We start from the raw sequence: 6,000 nt of genomic DNA on the forward strand, positions 1-6,000 counted from the left end.
AGGTTCGCCACCACGGCTGTATATGTCTGGAGTTTTAAAGAATATGCAAAATGGGGGGAAATGATGCATTTCCTGGTATGCTTTGAGTAGACACTTAGGAAGTGTATTGTGAGGTATGTAAATCCATCTTTCTGGAGGATCACCCTAGTAGAGAATGAGGGCTACATTCCTCACTATGTGCTTATTTTGACATGCCACATTGTCCTTAACATACGCAGAGGGTGCTTGTGTGTGCGTGGGGAGGGGGTGGGATCTTTACTACCGGAATAGTATTTTAGGATGGTTATGGTTTGCTGTAGAATACAACAGCGCTCTTTAAATAAGGGTGCTTATCCGTACAGGGTTCGGTTTACAGGGTACATGGCTGCCAACATCCCCTTTTGCTCTTCTGTGTAGGTGTGTGTATACCTTCTTAGGGTTTGAATTCTGAGACCGCCTTGGCGAAAAGAGAAACTGTCCCTTGGGTGAAAAGACATGAATAAACAGGAAAGCGGAGGCTGCCGTTCACCTGTTGAACTGTAGGCCTTCCCTGGTTGTGGTAGCGAATAACCGTATGAGACCTCTCAAATATCCCGTTGCTGACGCCATACGCAGATCGGCAAGCACAGGCAAGCCCTGCAGCTATCTGAGCTGCCTTTTTTCAAAGTGTTCCGTTTCAGCAAACCTCCTAGATGTGACTGCCTCTTCCTGAGCGTACCCACCATCCCTAGTCCCAGACATGATGTGAACCTTTATTTTGAAGGCTGATTCTGCATGGGCCAAAAACAGCAGTGTGAAAACGGTGTGAAAATGGTGTAAAAGGATTTAAAACTGTGGCCCTTTCCGCACACGCAAAATAATGTGTTTTCAAACCACTTCCACAACTGTTTGCAAGTGGATTTTGCCATTCCGCACAGCTTCAAAGAGCACTGAAAGCAGTTTGAAAGTGCATTATTCTGCATGTGCGGAATGAGCCTGTGTAAAAGGGTTTATACTGTTTTCACACCGCTTTCACACCGCTGTTTTTGGCCCATGCGGAATCAGCCTAAGTAAGAAACTGATTTAGGAGAAAGCACCAGTGGTGGAATTCAAAGAATTTAACAACCGATTCCGGTGGTGGGAATTCAAATAATTTAACAACCGATTGTTTACAAGCACCATTTTAACAACCGGTTCTGCCGAAGTGGTGCGAACCGGCTGAATTCCACCACTGGAAAGCACCATTTAAAAAAAAACAAACCCTCACTGAGCCATTTCTCCCCACTCCAGTAGAAAATCCCAACTCCATCTTGTAATAAACCCTGTCTTGAACACATGAATCTACCGTATACTGAATCACAGAGATGCAAGAGACCAGAAGGGCCACCCAGGCCAATTTCCTGCCATGCAGGAACACACAATCAAAGCACTCCTGACAGATGGCCACCCGGCCTCTGTTTCACAGCCTCCAAAGAAGGAGACTCCACCACCCGCCGAGGCCGCGTATTTCACTGTCGAACAGCCCTGCTGACCATCAGGCAGTTCTTCCTAATGTTTAGGTGGAATCTCTTCTCCTGTGCTTTGAATCCAAATACTGCCAACTGAATCAGACCTTTAGTCCATCAAAGGTAAAACTATCTGCCAGACTGGCAGCAGCCCTAGGGTCCGAGGCTCTTTCCCGTCACCCGCTGCCAGTTTCTTTAACCAGCGATGTCAGAGATTGAAGCCAGGACATTCCACGTGCTGAGCAAAGCCTCTGCCACTGAGCCACGGCCTTCCTCTGCATCCGTGGAAGGTCAAAACTAAATCTGGCCAGTAAATCTCTTTCCAGAGGATCCGTCGAGGAATTTTTGTGCCAAGGGCAGACCATAAGAGCACAGCTGGGCCCTTTCTCTGTCCCTCGCTGCTGGAGATGCAAACGCCTGGATGCGGACCTTGGCTTCATGTTAAAGGAGATGGCGTTTCAAAAGAGCGCTGCTCTGGTGTAAAGCAAGGCATGTCTTGTAAAAGCCATGGTCCCTGCAGGCACCTAACAGTTGGGCCCAGTGGTGGGATCCAAAAAATTTAGTAACAGGTTCCCATGGTGGTGGGATTCAAACAGTGGCGTAGCGCCAATGGGGCTGGGCGGGGAACGACGGTGGCATGGCGGGGCATTCCTGGGCAGGGCTGTGGCAAGGACGCAGCCGCTGCGCCGGTCCATGGGCGGGAAACGAATGCACGCAGGCGCAGGCTGCCACACATGCCGGTGCACCTCCTGCTAGACTGCTTCAAGTTTTGCGCGCTACTGCTGAGAGGAGGGGCGTAACTAAGGCAAAAATCACGTGGCAAAATCACCACTTAGTAACCCCCTCTCGGCACACACAAATAATTAGTAACCTACTCTTGGGAATCTGTGAGAACCTGCTGGATCCCACCTCTGGTTGGGCCGTCACACTCTGTGGTCCCTTCCCTCTGATGGGCTGCTCTGCTAGGAAGCAAATGTGAAGGACCCAGCAGTGTTTCTTTCTGTACAGTGGCAATTTTAAGCACAGTCACAAACAAATAAGCGGGGGACGGTGGGTGGGTGGGTATATGCCTCCTTCACTATGCTAAGGAGCAGGGCAAGGCTGACCTAAGATGTTTTGGAAATGGCTCATGTGTGGCCGAGTTGGACATTTACCTGAGCATTAAAACTGGTCCAAGTCCTGTTCCTCGTGTCAATCGTATACCCCTGACCGAAGAACGGTACACTCCTATGTGGAATGGTCGTCCTCTTCCACTGAGCGCACAGCTTCCGGAGGGACTCACAAGGAGTAGTGAGGGAGGTAGGGGACACCCGTCTAGCCAGCCAGATCAGCCAAATATTGCTCTGGTTGGCCCTTAGGACTTCCCCCCCATCCCCCAAATGCCTCAGTTTTCACAGTACAACCTCCTAGATGCTCAGAGAAAGCGTAAGAATATTCTGGGTCTGAACCGTCCCATTTTTTCCAAATTAAGGGCTCACTGGGGGGTGTCCATATGAGGCCCACTCCCCAATCCAGGTGCTCCTAATGTTACCACCTTCTCACTCATTCGCCAGGGACCCCATCTGCCAGGAATTTCTCCTGTGCACACCTCATTGGAGTGGACAGTGCTGCCATTGAATCTCCCAGCACCCTGCATGGGGGTGCCCAAAGTTGAATCTCCCCCCCTTCCCCCGCCAGCATCCATCCTCACCATTTTGTCGATGGGCTCTTGAAAGGTACTCAGCGATAATACATCGGCAGTCTGTCTGTCTGGCTCTTGGTTACATTGTGTTAAGAGTGTAAAATCTTCGCAAGGGAGCCCGTGGTTGTGGGTCATTTGCATTTTGCACACTAGTGACGTCACTGAGACAGCAACACCGCAGGGAAACACAAAACTCCGCCACCGAAGGCGGGGATGTTTCATTAAAAAAACAAACAAAAGAAGCAGGTGTATATTGTTGCCCAAGATGATTTTCATTCTCTTTTATATATTTTTTAAAATTGGGGTGGGGGGAGGCGGCAAAGGATTAGCGAAAAACCAAAATAGGGGAGGGAAGGAGGTTAATATGGCAGGAATATTTTGGGGGAGTGGTTGCCGATCTGTTTTTTTTTTCCATGTTTTAAGTATTTTATCAGATTTGTATATTCAATATTGTAATTTTCTCTGTATTTAAAAAGAGAGAGAAAAGTACAGAGAACTCTTGAAGAGAATGTTCTATTATTTAAAAAAATGTACGTTGTAAATTAAAATATGGAAACATTCTGTCTCCTGTCCTGTTCATTTCCTATCTTTTTTGGGGAACCCACCCAATCGCTTCTATTTTTTAAATTTTCAGATTGGTGATAATCTATCACCTATATGTTTGATTTTAATCTGTCTGTCCACTAATCATGCCAACTTCTGCCTTCGGGGATGGGGCGGTATAAAAGTTTCAAAATAAATAAAAAATAAATAAATTTAAAAAATGCAAAGTGGTTTGACAGAGAGAATTTTTTCTCTCTTTCTCACAATACTAGAACCAGGGGGCATCCATTGAAAATGCTGGGGGGAAGAATTAGGACTAATAAAAGGAAACACTTCTTCACGCAACGTGTGATCGGTGTTTGGAATATGCTGCCACAGGAGGTGGTGATGGCCACTAACCTGGATAGCTTTAAAAGGGGCTTGGACAGATTTATGGAGGAGAAGTCGATCTATGGCTACCAATCTTGATCCTCCTTGATCTGAGATTGCAAATGCCTTAACAGTCCAGGTGCTTGGGAGCAACAGCCGCAGAAAGCCATTGCTTTCACATCCTGCATGTGAGCTCCCAGAGGCACCTGGCGGGCCACTGCGAGTAGCAGAGAGCTGAACTAGATGGACTGGTCTGATCCAGCTGGCTTGTTCTTATGTTCTTATGAGTTCATGCTCACAAGGCATGGAAGACCTTTCAAAGAGCTATTCGTCAATCATGTCTGGAGCATCTGAAATCTCGTGCCTGGGTGTTGCCATTTTGTGCACCGAGCATGTGTCTCAACAGAAGCACACAAGGTTATGCAAAGCCAGCTGTCAGAACAGGTAGGTGGTGTAGTGGTTGTAATGTTACCACGCTGCCTGGTAACTTTTAATAACTCCAGACCAACCAGCTCTCGGCAGCGCAGGGGAACCGAAACGGGACCCAACACAGCGAGTATAGTGAAATAATTAAAGGTTCTATTGAGATGCCGACCTACGTGTCAGCACCTCCACACCACGGCAACTGCGCTGCCTAGCAGCTTTACAACAGCTTATATGCACTTTCTCCCGCCCGGGAGTCCGGGGGAATACAGGACAACCTACAACCATTCATTCACAAAATACATAGTAACCAATCATACATCTGCAATACATGGGAACCAATTAGAGTCCGGTAGGCAGTCCCTTCTTGAATTTCGCAGCAGAGGCTGGGCGAGGCGATGACGTAGGCACTGGCGGGAAGAACACAAAAGAGTCCTTTGGGTGCTTGGGGTCAGGAAACAAAACTTAACGATGCTGGCACCCTTATCTGCCTGCTGGTGGGATTAGGCAGATGGAGGCGCTTCTTCCGGGGTCCCTTTTGTCAACATCCATTCAGGGTTTTTACAAATGAAAGGGACATGCCCAGGTGGAGCAGGGGTGGATTCCTGCCTTGAGCCAAGGAGGTCCCATGCAGACGCAAATACAAAAGATAGCTATAATTCCCACTTTCTATCTAATATCTTGGCTCAAGAGCAGCAGTGGCGTAGAAGGTTAAGAGCTCATGTATCTAATCTGGAGGGACTGGGTTTGATTCCCAGCTCTGCCACCTGAGCTGTGGAGGCTTATCTGAGGAATTCAGATTAGCCTGTGCACTCCCACACACGCCAGCTGGGTGACCTTGGGCTAGTCACAGCTTCTCGGAGCTCTCTCAGCCCCACCCACCTCACAGGGTGTTTGTTGTGAGGGGGGAAGGGCAAGGAGATTGTCAGCCCCTTTGAGTCTCCTGCAGGAGAGAAAGGGGGGATATAAATCCAAACTCTTCTTCTTCTTCTTCTAAGACAGTTTGTTCCTACCTAATTTATACAGAAATAATACACAGTTCCATCTTTATTTAAAAACAAGATCAGAAATGGAATAAAATCACTTCTGACTCCACTATCAGTAACTTTGGCAGCGATGTGCTTTTGAGGTGGGTGGACCAACCATCCTTCCTCACTGGACTACTTTTCTGACATCCAGGACAAAAAGAATTTATCCTTTTAGGGGAAAGGTGATAGGGTAACACTCACAGGGCAGGTGACAGGTCCCAGGTTGTCAACATCCAGGTAATGCCTGGAAATCTCTCAAAAGTACAACTGACCTTGACTGCAAAGATTGGTTGCCCTCAGTGGTGTGTACCTGCCAAAAATGATGCCTGGATCAAGTACTGAAATTTTGCCTCCCCAGTTGTCCCCTCTTCCAAGTTCTGGCCACTAACCTAGGGATTGCCATCTTCCAGGAGAGACTTGGAGATCTTCTGGAATCACAGTTGATCTCCAGATGATAGAGAGATCAGAAATACAGAATTTGGCCGATTTGGAG

This window comes from Sphaerodactylus townsendi, linkage group LG06, assembly GCF_021028975.2.
Source record: "Sphaerodactylus townsendi isolate TG3544 linkage group LG06, MPM_Stown_v2.3, whole genome shotgun sequence".
In the NCBI taxonomy this organism is placed as follows: Eukaryota; Metazoa; Chordata; class Lepidosauria; order Squamata; family Sphaerodactylidae; genus Sphaerodactylus; species Sphaerodactylus townsendi.